This window comes from Salvelinus fontinalis, unplaced genomic scaffold (assembly GCF_029448725.1).
Source record: "Salvelinus fontinalis isolate EN_2023a unplaced genomic scaffold, ASM2944872v1 scaffold_1911, whole genome shotgun sequence".
NCBI lineage: Eukaryota > Metazoa > Chordata > Actinopteri > Salmoniformes > Salmonidae > Salvelinus > Salvelinus fontinalis.
Window position 1 is genome coordinate 7394 of NW_026602120.1, and position 17294 is coordinate 24687.

Sequence of the window (17294 nt, forward strand, 5' to 3'; positions counted from 1 at the left end):
GAAGCCCAGCTCCTTACATTACCTTAGTAGAGACCCAGCTCCCTACGTTATCTTAGCAGAGACCTAGCTCCCTACGTTATTTTAGCAGAGACCCAGCTCCCTACATTATCTTAGCAGAGACCCAGCTCCCTACATTATCTTAGCAGAAACCCAGCTCCATATGTTATCTTAGTAGAAGCCCAGCTCCCTACGTTATCTTAGTAGAGACTTAGCTCCCTACATTATCTTAGCAGAAACCCAGCTCCCTACATTATCTTAGCAGAGCCCCAGCTCTCTATGTTATCCTATTAGAAACCCAGATCCCTACATTCTCTTAGCAGAGACCCAGCTCCCTACATTCTCTTAGCAGAGACCCAGCTCCTTACATTACCTTAGTAGAGACCCAGCTCCCTATGTTATCTTAGCAGAGACCCAGCTCCCTACATTCTCTTAGTAGAGACCCAGCTCCCTATGTGATATTAGTAGAGACCCAGCTCCCTACATTATCTTAGTAGAGACCCAGCTCCCTACGTTATCTTAGCAGAGACCCAGCTCCCTAAATTAACTTAGCAGAAGCCCAGCTCCCTACGTTATCTTAGTAGACCCAGCTCCCTACATTATCTTAGAAGCCCAGCTCCCTACGTTATCTTAGAGACCCAGCTCCCTACATTATCTTAGTAGAAACCCAGCTCCCTACATTGTTAGTAGAGACCCAGCTCCCTACATTATTTTAGCAGAGACCCAGCTCCCTACGTTATCTTAGTAGAGACCCAGCTCCCTACGTTATCTTAGTAAAGACCCAGCTCCCTACATTATCTTAGTAGAGACCCAGCTCCCTACGTTATCTTAGTAGAGACCCAGCTCCCTACGTTATCTTAGTAAAGACCCAGCTCCCTACATTATCTTAGTAGAGACCCAGCTCCCTCCGTTATCTTAGTAGAGACCCAGCTCCCTACGTTATCTTAGTAGAGACCCAGCTCCCTACGTTATCTTAGCAGAGACCTAGCTCCCTACGTAATTTTAGCAGAGACCCAGCTCCCTACATTATCTTAGCAGAGACCCAGCTCCCTACATTACCTTAGTAGAGACCCAGCTCCCTATGTTATCTTAGCAGAGACCCAGCTCCCTACATTATCTTAGTAGAGACCCAGCTCCCTATGTGATATTAGTAGAGACCCAGCTCCCTACATTATCTTAGTAGAGACCCAGCTCCCTACGTTATCTTAGCAGAGACCCAGCTCCCTAAATTAACTTAGCAGAAGCCCAGCTCCCTACGTTATCTTAGTAGACCCAGCTCCCTACATTATCTTAGAAGCCCAGCTCCCTACGTTATCTTAGAGACCCAGCTCCCTACATTATCTTAGTAGAAACCCAGCTCCCTACATTATTTTAGCAGAGACCCAGCTCCCTACGTTATCTTAGTAGAGACCCAGCTCCCTACGTTATCTTAGTAGAGACCCAGCTCCCTACGTTATCTTAGTAGAGACCCAGCTCCCTACGTTATCTTAGTAGAGACCCAGCTCCCTACGTTATCTTAGTAGAGACCCAGCTCCCTACGTTATCTTAGCAGAAACCCAGCTCCCTACGTTATCTTAGTAGAGACCCAGCTCCCTACGTTATCTTAGCAGAGACCTAGCTCCCTACGTAATTTTAGCAGAGACCCAGCTCCCTACATTATCTTAGCAGAGACCCAGCTCCCTACATTATCTTAGCAGAAACCCAGCTCCCTACATTAACTTAGTAGAGACCCAGCTCCCTATGTTATCTTAGCAGAGACCCAGCTCCCTACATTATCTTAGTAGAGACCCAGCTCCCTATGTGATATTAGTAGAGACCCAGCTCCCTACATTATCTAGTAGACCCAGCTCCCTACATTATCTTAGTAGACCCAGCTCCCTACGTTACCTTAGCAGAGACCCAGCTCACTACATTATCTTAGCAGAAGCCCAGCTCCCTACGTTATCTTAGTAGACCCAGCTCCCTACATTATCTTAGTAGAGACCCAGCTCCCTATGTGATATTAGTAGAGACCCAGCTCCCTACATTATCTTAGTAGAGACCCAGCTCCCTACGTTATCTTAGCAGAGACCCAGCTCCCTAAATTAACTTAGCAGAAGCCCAGCTCCCTACGTTATCTTAGTAGACCCAGCTCCCTACATTATCTTAGAAGCCCAGCTCCCTACGTTATCTTAGAGACCCAGCTCCCTACATTATCTTAGTAGAAACCCAGCTCCCTACATTATTTTAGCAGAGACCCAGCTCCCTACGTTATCTTAGTAGAGACCCAGCTCCCTACGTTATCTTAGTAGAGACCCAGCTCCCTACGTTATCTTAGTAGAGACCCAGCTCCCTACGTTATCTTAGTAGAGACCCAGCTCCCTACGTTATCTTAGTAGAGACCCAGCTCCCTACGTTATCTTAGCAGAAACCCAGCTCCCTACGTTATCTTAGTAGAGACCCAGCTCCCTACGTTATCTTAGCAGAGACCTAGCTCCCTACGTAATTTTAGCAGAGACCCAGCTCCCTACATTATCTTAGCAGAGACCCAGCTCCCTACATTATCTTAGCAGAAACCCAGCTCCCTACATTAACTTAGTAGAGACCCAGCTCCCTATGTTATCTTAGCAGAGACCCAGCTCCCTACATTATCTTAGTAGAGACCCAGCTCCCTATGTGATATTAGTAGAGACCCAGCTCCCTACATTATCTAGTAGACCCAGCTCCCTACATTATCTTAGTAGACCCAGCTCCCTACGTTACCTTAGCAGAGACCCAGCTCACTACATTATCTTAGCAGAAGCCCAGCTCCCTACGTTATCTTAGTAGACCCAGCTCCCTACATTATCTTAGAATCCCAGCTCCCTATGTTATCTTAGAGACCCAGCTCCCTACATTATCTTAGTAGAAACCCAGCTCCCTACATTGTTAGTAGAGACCCAGCTCCCTATGTTATCTTAGTAGAGACCCAGCTCCCTACATTATCATAGTAGAGACCCAGCTCCCTACGTTATCTTAGTAGAAACCCAGCTCCCTACGTTATCTTAGTAGAGACCCAGCTCCCTACGTTATCTTAGTAGAGACCCAGCTCCCTACGTTATCTTAGTAGAGACCCAGCTCCCTACGTTATCTTAGTAGAGACCCAGCTCCCTACGTTATCTTAGCAGAGACCCAGCTCCCTACGTTATCTTAGTAGAGACCCAGCTCCCTACGTTATATTAGTAGAGACCCAGCTCCCTAAGTTATCTTAGCAGAGACCCAGCTCCCTACGTTATCTTAGCAGAGACCCAGCTCCCTACGTTATCTTAGTAGAGACCCAGCTCCCTACGTTATCTTAGTAGAGACCCAGCTCCCTACGTTATCTTAGTAGAGACCCAGATCCCTACGTTATCTTAGTAGAAACCCAGCTCCCTACGTTATCTTAGTAGAGACCCAGCTCCCCACGTTATCTTAGCAGAGACCCAGCTCCCTACGTTATCTTAGCAGAGACCCAGCTCCCTACGTTATCTTAGCAGAGACCCAGCTCCCTACGTTATCTTAGCAGAGACCCAGCTCCCTACGTTATCTTAGCAGAGACCCAGCTCCCTACGTTATCTTAGCAGAGACCCAGCTCCCTACGTTATCTTAGCAGAGACCCAGCTCCCTACGTTATCTTAGCAGAGACCCAGCTCCCTACGTTATCTTAGTAGAGACCCAGCTCCCTACGTTATCTTAGTAGAGACCCAGCTCCCTACGTTATCTTAGTAGAGACCCAGATCCCTACGTTATCTTAGTAGAAACCCAGCTCCCTACGTTATCTTAGTAGAGACCCAGCTCCCTACGTTATCTTAGCAGAAACCCAGCTCCCTACGTTATCTTAGTAGAGACCCAGCTCCCTACGTTATCTTAGTAGAGACCCAGCTCCCTACGTTATCTTAGTAGAGACCCAGCTCCCTACGTTATCTTAGTAGAGACCCAGCTCCATACGTTATCTTAGTAGAAGCCCAGCTCCTTACATTACCTTAGTAGAGACCCAGCTCCCTACGTTATCTTAGCAGAGACCTAGCTCCCTACGTTATTTTAGCAGAGACCCAGCTCCCTACATTATCTTAGCAGAGACCCAGCTCCCTACATTATCTTAGCAGAAACCCAGCTCCATATGTTATCTTAGTAGAGACCCAGCTCCCTACGTTATCTTAGCGGAAACTCAGCCCCTTACGTTATCTTAGTAGAGACCCAGCTCCCTATGTGATATTAGTAGAGACCCAGCTCCCTACATTATCTTAGTAGACCCAGCTCCCTACATTATCTTAGTAGACCCAGCTCCCTACGTTATCTTAGTAGAGACCCAGCTCCCTACGTTATCTTAGTAGAGACCCAGCTCCCTACGTTATCTTAGTAGAGACCCAGCTCCATATGTTATCTTAGCAGGAATCCAGCTCCCTTTCTTTATCTTAGCAGAGACCCAGCTCCCTACGTTAACTTAGCAGAGACCCAGCTCCCTACGTTATCTTAGCAGAGACCCAGCTCCCTACGTTATCTTAGCAGAGACCCAGCTCCCTACGTTATCTTAGCAGAGACCCAGCTCCCTACGTTATCTTAGCAGAGACCCAGCTCCCTACGTTATCTTAGAGACCCAGCTCCCTACGTTATCTTAGAGACCCAGCTCCCTACGTTATCTTAGAGACCCAGCTCCCTACGTTATCTTAGTAGAGACCCAGCTCCCTACGTTATCTTAGCAGAGACCCAGCTCCCTACGTTATCTTAGTAGAGACCCAGCTCCCTACGTTATCTTAGAGACCCAGCTCCCTACGTTATCTTAGCAGAAACCCAGCTCCCTACGTTATCTTAACAGAGACCCAGCTCCCTACGTTATCTTAGTAGAAGCCCAGCTCCTTACATTACCTTAGTAGAGACCCAGCTCCCTACGTTATCTTAGCAGAGACCTAGCTCCCTACGTAATTTTAGCAGAGACCCAGCTCCCTACATTATCTTAGCAGAAACCCAGCTCCCTACATTAACTTAGTAGAGACCCAGCTCCCTATGTTATCTTAGCAGAGACCCAGCTCCCTACATTATCTTATTAGAGACCCAGCTCCCTATGTGATATTAGTAGAGACCCAGCTCCCTACATTATCTAGTAGACCCAGCTCCCTACATTATCTTAGTAGACCCAGCTCCCTACGTTACCTTAGCAGAGACCCAGCTCACTACATTATCTTAGCAGAAGCCCAGCTCCCTACGTTATCTTAGTAGACCCAGCTCCCTACATTATCTTAGTAGACCCAGCTCCCTACATTATCTTAGAATCCCAGCTCCCTACGTTATCTTAGATACCCAGCTCCCTACATTATCTTAGTAGAAACCCAGCTCCCTACATTGTTAGTAGAGACCCAGCTCCCTACGTTATCTTAGTAGAGACCCAGCTCCCTACATTATCATAGTAGAGACCCAGCTCCCTACGTTATCTTAGTAGAGACCCAGCTCCCTACGTTATCTTAGCAGAGACCCAGCTCCCTATGTTATCTTAGTAGAGACCCAGCTCCCTACGTTATCTTAGTAGAGACCCAGCTCCCTACGTTATCTTAGTAGAGACCCAGCTCCCTACGTTATCTTAGCAGAGACCCAGCTCCCTACGTTATCTTAGTAGACCCAGCTCCCTACATTATCTTAGAAGCCCAGCTCCCTACGTTATCTTAGAGACCCAGCTCCCTACATTATCTTAGTAGAGACCCAGCTCCCTCCGTTATCTTAGTAGAGACCCAGCTCCCTACGTTATCTTAGTAGAGACCCAGCTCCCTACGTTATCTTAGCAGAGACCTAGCTCCCTACGTAATTTTAGCAGAGACCCAGCTCCCTACATTATCTTAGCAGAGACCCAGCTCCCTACATTACCTTAGTAGAGACCCAGCTCCCTATGTTATCTTAGCAGAGACCCAGCTCCCTACATTATCTTAGTAGAGACCCAGCTCCCTATGTGATATTAGTAGAGACCCAGCTCCCTACATTATCTTAGTAGAGACCCAGCTCCCTACGTTATCTTAGCAGAGACCCAGCTCCCTAAATTAACTTAGCAGAAGCCCAGCTCCCTACGTTATCTTAGTAGACCCAGCTCCCTACATTATCTTAGAAGCCCAGCTCCCTACGTTATCTTAGAGACCCAGCTCCCTACATTATCTTAGTAGAAACCCAGCTCCCTACATTATTTTAGCAGAGACCCAGCTCCCTACGTTATCTTAGTAGAGACCCAGCTCCCTACGTTATCTTAGTAGAGACCCAGCTCCCTACGTTATCTTAGTAGAGACCCAGCTCCCTACGTTATCTTAGTAGAGACCCAGCTCCCTACGTTATCTTAGTAGAGACCCAGCTCCCTACGTTATCTTAGCAGAAACCCAGCTCCCTACGTTATCTTAGTAGAGACCCAGCTCCCTACGTTATCTTAGCAGAGACCTAGCTCCCTACGTAATTTTAGCAGAGACCCAGCTCCCTACATTATCTTAGCAGAGACCCAGCTCCCTACATTATCTTAGCAGAAACCCAGCTCCCTACATTAACTTAGTAGAGACCCAGCTCCCTACATTATCTTAGTAGAGACCCAGCTCCCTCCGTTATCTTAGTAGAGACCCAGCTCCCTACGTTATCTTAGTAGAGACCCAGCTCCCTACGTTATCTTAGCAGAGACCTAGCTCCCTACGTAATTTTAGCAGAGACCCAGCTCCCTACATTATCTTAGCAGAGACCCAGCTCCCTACATTACCTTAGTAGAGACCCAGCTCCCTATGTTATCTTAGCAGAGACCCAGCTCCCTACATTATCTTAGTAGAGACCCAGCTCCCTATGTGATATTAGTAGAGACCCAGCTCCCTACATTATCTTAGTAGAGACCCAGCTCCCTACGTTATCTTAGCAGAGACCCAGCTCCCTAAATTAACTTAGCAGAAGCCCAGCTCCCTACGTTATCTTAGTAGACCCAGCTCCCTACATTATCTTAGAAGCCCAGCTCCCTACGTTATCTTAGAGACCCAGCTCCCTACATTATCTTAGTAGAAACCCAGCTCCCTACATTATTTTAGCAGAGACCCAGCTCCCTACGTTATCTTAGTAGAGACCCAGCTCCCTACGTTATCTTAGTAGAGACCCAGCTCCCTACGTTATCTTAGTAGAGACCCAGCTCCCTACGTTATCTTAGTAGAGACCCAGCTCCCTACGTTATCTTAGTAGAGACCCAGCTCCCTACGTTATCTTAGCAGAAACCCAGCTCCCTACGTTATCTTAGTAGAGACCCAGCTCCCTACGTTATCTTAGCAGAGACCTAGCTCCCTACGTAATTTTAGCAGAGACCCAGCTCCCTACATTATCTTAGCAGAGACCCAGCTCCCTACATTATCTTAGCAGAAACCCAGCTCCCTACATTAACTTAGTAGAGACCCAGCTCCCTATGTTATCTTAGCAGAGACCCAGCTCCCTACATTATCTTAGTAGAGACCCAGCTCCCTATGTGATATTAGTAGAGACCCAGCTCCCTACATTATCTAGTAGACCCAGCTCCCTACATTATCTTAGTAGACCCAGCTCCCTACGTTACCTTAGCAGAGACCCAGCTCACTACATTATCTTAGCAGAAGCCCAGCTCCCTACGTTATCTTAGTAGACCCAGCTCCCTACATTATCTTAGTAGAGACCCAGCTCCCTATGTGATATTAGTAGAGACCCAGCTCCCTACATTATCTTAGTAGAGACCCAGCTCCCTACGTTATCTTAGCAGAGACCCAGCTCCCTAAATTAACTTAGCAGAAGCCCAGCTCCCTACGTTATCTTAGTAGACCCAGCTCCCTACATTATCTTAGAAGCCCAGCTCCCTACGTTATCTTAGAGACCCAGCTCCCTACATTATCTTAGTAGAAACCCAGCTCCCTACATTATTTTAGCAGAGACCCAGCTCCCTACGTTATCTTAGTAGAGACCCAGCTCCCTACGTTATCTTAGTAGAGACCCAGCTCCCTACGTTATCTTAGTAGAGACCCAGCTCCCTACGTTATCTTAGTAGAGACCCAGCTCCCTACGTTATCTTAGTAGAGACCCAGCTCCCTACGTTATCTTAGCAGAAACCCAGCTCCCTACGTTATCTTAGTAGAGACCCAGCTCCCTACGTTATCTTAGCAGAGACCTAGCTCCCTACGTAATTTTAGCAGAGACCCAGCTCCCTACATTATCTTAGCAGAGACCCAGCTCCCTACATTATCTTAGCAGAAACCCAGCTCCCTACATTAACTTAGTAGAGACCCAGCTCCCTATGTTATCTTAGCAGAGACCCAGCTCCCTACATTATCTTAGTAGAGACCCAGCTCCCTATGTGATATTAGTAGAGACCCAGCTCCCTACATTATCTAGTAGACCCAGCTCCCTACATTATCTTAGTAGACCCAGCTCCCTACGTTACCTTAGCAGAGACCCAGCTCACTACATTATCTTAGCAGAAGCCCAGCTCCCTACGTTATCTTAGTAGACCCAGCTCCCTACATTATCTTAGAATCCCAGCTCCCTATGTTATCTTAGAGACCCAGCTCCCTACATTATCTTAGTAGAAACCCAGCTCCCTACATTGTTAGTAGAGACCCAGCTCCCTATGTTATCTTAGTAGAGACCCAGCTCCCTACATTATCATAGTAGAGACCCAGCTCCCTACGTTATCTTAGTAGAAACCCAGCTCCCTACGTTATCTTAGTAGAGACCCAGCTCCCTACGTTATCTTAGTAGAGACCCAGCTCCCTACGTTATCTTAGTAGAGACCCAGCTCCCTACGTTATCTTAGTAGAGACCCAGCTCCCTACGTTATCTTAGCAGAGACCCAGCTCCCTACGTTATCTTAGTAGAGACCCAGCTCCCTACGTTATATTAGTAGAGACCCAGCTCCCTAAGTTATCTTAGCAGAGACCCAGCTCCCTACGTTATCTTAGCAGAGACCCAGCTCCCTACGTTATCTTAGTAGAGACCCAGCTCCCTACGTTATCTTAGTAGAGACCCAGCTCCCTACGTTATCTTAGTAGAGACCCAGATCCCTACGTTATCTTAGTAGAAACCCAGCTCCCTACGTTATCTTAGTAGAGACCCAGCTCCCCACGTTATCTTAGCAGAGACCCAGCTCCCTACGTTATCTTAGCAGAGACCCAGCTCCCTACGTTATCTTAGCAGAGACCCAGCTCCCTACGTTATCTTAGCAGAGACCCAGCTCCCTACGTTATCTTAGCAGAGACCCAGCTCCCTACGTTATCTTAGCAGAGACCCAGCTCCCTACGTTATCTTAGCAGAGACCCAGCTCCCTACGTTATCTTAGCAGAGACCCAGCTCCCTACGTTATCTTAGTAGAGACCCAGCTCCCTACGTTATCTTAGTAGAGACCCAGCTCCCTACGTTATCTTAGTAGAGACCCAGATCCCTACGTTATCTTAGTAGAAACCCAGCTCCCTACGTTATCTTAGTAGAGACCCAGCTCCCTACGTTATCTTAGCAGAAACCCAGCTCCCTACGTTATCTTAGTAGAGACCCAGCTCCCTACGTTATCTTAGTAGAGACCCAGCTCCCTACGTTATCTTAGTAGAGACCCAGCTCCCTACGTTATCTTAGTAGAGACCCAGCTCCATACGTTATCTTAGTAGAAGCCCAGCTCCTTACATTACCTTAGTAGAGACCCAGCTCCCTACGTTATCTTAGCAGAGACCTAGCTCCCTACGTTATTTTAGCAGAGACCCAGCTCCCTACATTATCTTAGCAGAGACCCAGCTCCCTACATTATCTTAGCAGAAACCCAGCTCCATATGTTATCTTAGTAGAGACCCAGCTCCCTACGTTATCTTAGCGGAAACTCAGCCCCTTACGTTATCTTAGTAGAGACCCAGCTCCCTATGTGATATTAGTAGAGACCCAGCTCCCTACATTATCTTAGTAGACCCAGCTCCCTACATTATCTTAGTAGACCCAGCTCCCTACGTTATCTTAGTAGAGACCCAGCTCCCTACGTTATCTTAGTAGAGACCCAGCTCCCTACGTTATCTTAGTAGAGACCCAGCTCCATATGTTATCTTAGCAGGAATCCAGCTCCCTTTCTTTATCTTAGCAGAGACCCAGCTCCCTACGTTAACTTAGCAGAGACCCAGCTCCCTACGTTATCTTAGCAGAGACCCAGCTCCCTACGTTATCTTAGCAGAGACCCAGCTCCCTACGTTATCTTAGCAGAGACCCAGCTCCCTACGTTATCTTAGCAGAGACCCAGCTCCCTACGTTATCTTAGAGACCCAGCTCCCTACGTTATCTTAGAGACCCAGCTCCCTACGTTATCTTAGAGACCCAGCTCCCTACGTTATCTTAGTAGAGACCCAGCTCCCTACGTTATCTTAGCAGAGACCCAGCTCCCTACGTTATCTTAGTAGAGACCCAGCTCCCTACGTTATCTTAGAGACCCAGCTCCCTACGTTATCTTAGCAGAAACCCAGCTCCCTACGTTATCTTAACAGAGACCCAGCTCCCTACGTTATCTTAGTAGAAGCCCAGCTCCTTACATTACCTTAGTAGAGACCCAGCTCCCTACGTTATCTTAGCAGAGACCTAGCTCCCTACGTAATTTTAGCAGAGACCCAGCTCCCTACATTATCTTAGCAGAAACCCAGCTCCCTACATTAACTTAGTAGAGACCCAGCTCCCTATGTTATCTTAGCAGAGACCCAGCTCCCTACATTATCTTATTAGAGACCCAGCTCCCTATGTGATATTAGTAGAGACCCAGCTCCCTACATTATCTAGTAGACCCAGCTCCCTACATTATCTTAGTAGACCCAGCTCCCTACGTTACCTTAGCAGAGACCCAGCTCACTACATTATCTTAGCAGAAGCCCAGCTCCCTACGTTATCTTAGTAGACCCAGCTCCCTACATTATCTTAGTAGACCCAGCTCCCTACATTATCTTAGAATCCCAGCTCCCTACGTTATCTTAGATACCCAGCTCCCTACATTATCTTAGTAGAAACCCAGCTCCCTACATTGTTAGTAGAGACCCAGCTCCCTACGTTATCTTAGTAGAGACCCAGCTCCCTACATTATCATAGTAGAGACCCAGCTCCCTACGTTATCTTAGTAGAGACCCAGCTCCCTACGTTATCTTAGCAGAGACCCAGCTCCCTATGTTATCTTAGTAGAGACCCAGCTCCCTACGTTATCTTAGTAGAGACCCAGCTCCCTACGTTATCTTAGTAGAGACCCAGCTCCCTACGTTATCTTAGCAGAGACCCAGCTCCCTACGTTATCTTAGCAGAGACCCAGCTCCCTACGTTATCTTAGCAGAGACCCAGCTCCCTACGTTATCTTAGCAGAGACCCAGCTCCCTAAGTTATCTTAGCAGAGACCCAGCTCCCTACGTTATCTTAGCAGAGACCCAGCTCCCTACGTTATCTTAGCAGAGACCCAGCTCCCTACGTTATCTTAGTAGAGACCCAGCTCCCTACGTTATCTTAGTAGAGACCCAGATCCCTACGTTATCTTAGTAGAAACCCAGCTCCCTACGTTATCTTAGTAGAGACCCAGCTCCCTACGTTATCTTAGCAGAAACCCAGCTCCCTACGTTATCTTAGTAGAGACCCAGCTCCCTACGTTATCTTAGTAGAGACCCAGCTCCCTACGTTATCTTAGTAGAGACCCAGCTCCCTACGTTATCTTAGTAGAAGCCCAGCTCCTTACGTTACCTTAGTAGAGACCCAGCTCCCTACGTTATCTTAGCAGAGACCTAGCTCCCTACGTTATTTTAGCAGAGACCCAGCTCCCTACATTATCTTAGCAGAGACCCAGCTCCCTACATTATCTTAGCAGAGACCCAGCTCCCTACATTATCTTAGCAGAGACCCAGCTCCCTACGTTATTTTAGCAGAGACCCAGCTCCCTACATTATCTTAGCAGAGACCCAGCTCCCTACATTATCTTAGCAGAGACCCAGCTCCCTACATTATCTTAGCAGAGACCCAGCTCCCTACATTCTTAGTAGACCCAGCTCCCTACGTTATCTTAGCAGAGACCCAGCTCCCTACGTTATCTTAGCAGAGACCCAGCTCCCTACATTATCTTAGACCCAGCTCCCTACATTATCTTAGTAGAGACCCAGCTCCCTACATTCTTAGCAGAAACCCAGACCCAGGCCCTTAGACCATATTAAACATCACACAAATATTTTTTATTTTATTTTTTATTACAAAAACAGTTTTTCAGTTGCTTTCACAATCCATGATGGGAATGCTTTAGTCATGGGAGGGTTACTGTGTGTTTCTATCCCTGGCCTTCCAGCAAGAGGTCCACGTAGGCCCCAGTCACCAGGCTGTCATCCCCGACACCCAGCTCCTTCATCAGGCTGCGAGCAATCGCCTCCCCCTCCTCAGGCCTCTGGTCCTCCCTCAACACCACCTACACACAGTTTCATAAAAACAGCTTTTTAAACAAGATCTAGCCACACAGACACACCCCAACCTCTAGTTCCATGTAGTGTCCCACCAGGTGAACCTACCTCTAGTTCCATGTAGTGTCCCACCAGGTGATCCTACCTCTAGTTCCATGTAGTGTCCCATCAGGTGAATCTACCTCTAGTTCCATGTAGTGTCCCACCAGGTGATCCTACCTCTAGTTCCATGTAGTGTCCCACCAGGTGATCCTACCTCTAGTTCCATGTAGTGTCCCAGCCAGGTGATCCTACCTCTAGTTCCATGTAGTGTCCCACCAGGTGATCCTACCTCTAGTTCCATGTAGTGTCCCACCAGGTGAACCTACCTCTAGTTCCATGTAGTGTCCCAGCCAGGTGAACCTACCTCTAGTTCCATGTAGTGTCCCACCAGGTGAACCTACCTCTAGTTCCATGTAGTGTCCCACCAGGTGAACCTACCTCTAGTTCCATGTAGTGTCCCACCAGGTGAACCTACCTCTAGTTCCATGTAGTGTCCCAGCCAGGTGATCCTACCTCTAGTTCCATGTAGTGTCCCAGCCAGGTGAACCTACCTCTAGTTCCATGTAGTGTCAAAGCCAGGTGAACCTACCTCTAGTTCCATGTAGTGTCCCACCAGGTGATCCTACCTCTAGTTCCATGTAGTGTCCCAGCCAGGTGATCCTACCTCTAGTTCCATGTAGTGTCCCACCAGGTGATCCTACCTCTAGTTCCATGTAGTGTCCCAGCCAGGTGAACCTACCTCTAGTTCCATGTAGTGTCCCACCAGGTGAACCTACCTTTAGTTCCATGTAGTGTCCCACCAGGTGAACCTACCTCTAGTTCCATGTAGTGTCCCACCAGGTGATCCTACCTGTAGTTCCATGTAGTGTCCCACCAGGTGATCCTACCTCTAGTTCCATGTAGTGTCCCACCAGGTGATCCTACCTCTAGTTCCATGTAGTGTCCCACCAGGTGAACCTACCTCTAGTTCCATGTAGTGTCCCACCAGGTGAACCTACCTCTAGTTCCATGTAGTGTCCCACCAGGTGAACCTACCTCTAGTTCCATGTAGTGTCCCACCAGGTGATCCTACCTCTAGTTCCATGTAGTGTCCCACCAGGTGAACCTACCTCTAGTTCCATGTAGTGTCCCACCAGGTGAACCTACCTCTAGTTCCATGTAGTGTCCCAGCCAGGTGAATCTACCTCTAGTTCCATGTAGTGTCCCACCAGGTGATCCTACCTCTAGTTCCATGTAGTGTCCCACCAGGTGATCCTACCTCTAGTTCCATGTAGTGTCCCACCAGGTGAACCTACCTCTAGTTCCATGTAGTGTCCCACCAGGTGAACCTACCTCTAGTTCCATGTAGTGTCCCAGCCAGGTGAACCTACCTCTAGTTCCATGTAGTGTCCCACCAGGTGAACCTACCTCTAGTTCCATGTAGTGTCCCACCAGGTGAACCTACCTCTAGTTCCATGTAGTGTCCCAGCCAGGTGAACCTACCTCTAGTTCCATGTAGTGTCCCACCAGGTGATCCTACCTCTAGTTCCATGTAGTGTCCCAGCCAGGTGATCCTACCTCTAGTTCCATGTAGTGTCCCACCAGGTGATCCTACCTCTAGTTCCATGTAGTGTCCCAGCCAGGTGAACCTACCTCTAGTTCCATGTAGTGTCCCACCAGGTGAACCTACCTTTAGTTCCATGTAGTGTCCCACCAGGTGAACCTACCTCTAGTTCCATGTAGTGTCCCACCAGGTGATCCTACCTCTAGTTCCATGTAGTGTCCCACCAGGTGATCCTACCTCTAGTTCCATGTAGTGTCCCACCAGGTGATCCTACCTCTAGTTCCATGTAGTGTCCCACCAGGTGATCCTACCTCTAGTTCCATGTAGTGTCCCACCAGGTGATCCTACCTCTAGTTCCATGTAGTGTCCCACCAGGTGATCCTACCTCTAGTTCCATGTAGTGTCCCAGCCAGGTGAATCTACCTCTAGTTCCATGTAGTGTCCCACCAGGTGATCCTACCTCTAGTTCCATGTAGTGTCCCACCAGGTGAACCTACCTCTAGTTCCATGTAGTGTCCCACCAGGTGAACCTACCTCTAGTTCCATGTAGTGTCCCACCAGGTGAACCTACCTCTAGTTCCATGTAGTGTCCCAGCCAGGTGAACCTACCTCTAGTTCCATGTAGTGTCCCAGCCAGGTGATCCTACCTCTAGTTCCATGTAGTGTCCCACCAGGTGAACCTACCTCTAGTTCCATGTAGTGTCCCACCAGGTGAACCTACCTCTAGTTCCATGTAGTGTCCCACCAGGTGAACCTACCTCTAGTTCCATGTAGTGTCCCACCAGGTGATCCTACCTCTAGTTCCATGTAGTGTCCCACCAGGTGATCCTACCTCTAGTTCCATGTAGTGTCCCAGCCAGGTGAACCTACCTCTAGTTCCATGTAGTGTCCCACCAGGTGATCCTACCTCTAGTTCCATGTAGTGTCCCACCAGGTGATCCTACCTCTAGTTCCATGTAGTGTCCCACCAGGTGAACCTACCTCTAGTTCCATGTAGTGTCCCACCAGGTGAACCTACCTCTAGTTCCATGTAGTGTCCCACCAGGTGATCCTACCTCTAGTTCCATGTAGTGTCCCAGCCAGGTGATCCTACCTCTAGTTCCATGTAGTGTCCCACCAGGTGAACCTACCTCTAGTTCCATGTAGTGTCCCACCAGGTGATCCTACCTCTAGTTCCATGTAGTGTCCCAGCCAGGTGATCCTACCTCTAGTTCCATGTAGTGTCCCACCAGGTGATCCTACCTCTAGTTCCATGTAGTGTCCCAGCCAGGTGAACCTACCTCTAGTTCCATGTAGTGTCCCAGCCAGGTGATCCTACCTCTAGTTCCATGTAGTGTCCCACCAGGTGATCCTACCTCTAGTTCCATGTAGTGTCCCAGCCAGGTGATCCTACCTCTAGTTCCATGTAGTGTCCCACCAGGTGATCCTACCTCTAGTTCCATGTAGTGTCCCACCAGGTGAACCTACCTCTAGTTCCATGTAGTGTCCCACCAGGTGATCCTACCTCTAGTTCCATGTAGTGTCCCACCAGGTGAACCTACCTCTAGTTCCATGTAGTGTCCCACCAGGTGATCCTACCTCTAGTTCCATGTAGTGTCCCACCAGGTGATCCTACCTCTAGTTCCATGTAGTGTCCCACCAGGTGAACCTACCTCTAGTTCCATGTAGTGTCCCAGCCAGGTGATCCTACCTCTAGTTCCATGTAGTGTCCCACCAGGTGAACCTACCTCTAGTTCCATGTAGTGTCCCACCAGGTGAACCTACCTCTAGTTCCATGTAGTGTCCCACCAGGTGATCCTACCTCTAGTTCCATGTAGTGTCCCACCAGGTGAACCTACCTCTAGTTCCATGTAGTGTCCCACCAGGTGATCCTACCTCTAGTTCCATGTAGTGTCCCAGCCAGGTGATCCTACCTCTAGTTCCATGTAGTGTCCCACCAGGTGATCCTACCTCTAGTTCCATGTAGTGTCCCACCAGGTGAACCTACCTCTAGTTCCATGTAGTGTCCCAGCCAGGTGATCCTACCTCTAGTTCCATGTAGTGTCCCACCAGGTGAACCTACCTCTAGTTCCATGTAGTGTCCCACCAGGTGAACCTACCTCTAGTTCCATGTAGTGTCCCACCAGGTGATCCTACCTCTAGTTCCATGTAGTGTCCCACCAGGTGAACCTACCTCTAGTTCCATGTAGTGTCCCACCAGGTGAACCTACCTCTAGTTCCATGTAGTGTCCCAGCCAGGTGAACCTACCTCTAGTTCCATGTAGTGTCCCACCAGGTGAACCTACCTCTAGTTCCATGTAGTGTCCCACCAGGTGATCCTACCTCTAGTTCCATGTAGTGTCCCACCAGGTGAACCTACCTCTAGTTCCATGTAGTGTCCCACCAGGTGAACCTACCTCTAGTTCCATGTAGTGTCCCACCAGGTGATCCTACCTCTAGTTCCATGTAGTGTCCCAGCCAGGTGATCCTACCTCTAGTTCCATGTAGTGTCCCACCAGGTGAACCTACCTCTAGTTCCATGTAGTGTCCCAGCCAGGTGAACCTACCTCTAGTTCCATGTAGTGTCCCACCAGGTGAACCTACCTCTAGTTCCATGTAGTGTCCCACCAGGTGAACCTACCTCTAGTTCCATGTAGTGTCCCACCAGGTGATCCTACCTCTAGTTCCATGTAGTGTCCCACCAGGTGAACCTACCTCTAGTTCCATGTAGTGTCCCACCAGGTGAACCTACCTCTAGTTCCATGTAGTGTCCCAGCCAGGTGAACCTACCTCTAGTTCCATGTAGTGTCCCACCAGGTGAACCTACCTCTAGTTCCATGTAGTGTCCCACCAGGTGAACCTACCTCTAGTTCCATGTAGTGTCCCACCAGGTGATCCTACCTCTAGTTCCATGTAGTGTCCCACCAGGTGAACCTACCTCTAGTTCCATGTAGTGTCCCAGCCAGGTGAACCTACCTCTAGTTCCATGTAGTGTCCCACCAGGTGAACCTACCTCTAGTTCCATGTAGTGTCCCAGCCAGGTGATCCTACCTCTAGTTCCATGTAGTGTCCCACCAGGTGATCCTACCTCTAGTTCCATGTAGTGTCCCACCAGGTGATCCTACCTCTAGTTCCATGTAGTGTCCCACCAGGTGAACCTACCTCTAGTTCCATGTAGTGTCCCACCAGGTGAACCTACCTCTAGTTCCATGTAGTGTCCCACCAGGTGAACCTACCTCTAGTTCCATGTAGTGTCCCAGCCAGGTGAACCTACCTCTAGTTCCATGTAGTGTCCCACCAGGTGATCCTACCTCTAGTTCCATGTAGTGTCCCAGCCAGGT

At 48.6% G+C, this 17294-nt stretch overlaps 3 long non-coding RNA genes across 33 annotated transcripts; 2 read left to right on the forward strand and 1 right to left on the reverse strand.

The window, feature by feature from the left end:
* Window positions 1-12164: 12164 nt before the first annotated feature.
* LOC129850295 (uncharacterized) lies at window positions 12165-17287 on the reverse strand. Of its 31 annotated transcripts, none has more exons than XR_008758765.1 (9): window positions 17079-17287; window positions 16297-16929; window positions 14919-16222; window positions 14807-14844; window positions 14580-14732; window positions 14026-14170; window positions 13690-13913; window positions 12646-13540; window positions 12165-12397 (listed from the first exon to the last, which is right to left on the reverse strand). It is a non-coding gene; the product is annotated as an uncharacterized LOC129850295 (long non-coding RNA). The 31 variants fall into 31 exon arrangements; XR_008758766.1 differs by having other exon boundaries at window positions 12646-12795; window positions 13133-13540; window positions 13690-14063; window positions 14323-14732; XR_008758759.1 differs by having other exon boundaries at window positions 13690-14063; window positions 14323-14732; window positions 16297-16441; window positions 16479-16929; window positions 17079-17286.
* Window positions 13547-14117, forward strand: LOC129850296 (uncharacterized). The gene is made up of 3 exons (XR_008758767.1): window positions 13547-13605; window positions 13754-13865; window positions 14054-14117. It is a non-coding gene; the product is annotated as an uncharacterized LOC129850296 (long non-coding RNA).
* LOC129850297 (uncharacterized) lies at window positions 14346-14905 on the forward strand. The gene is made up of 3 exons (XR_008758768.1): window positions 14346-14387; window positions 14536-14611; window positions 14760-14905. It is a non-coding gene; the product is annotated as an uncharacterized LOC129850297 (long non-coding RNA).
* Window positions 17288-17294: the final 7 nt, after the last annotated feature.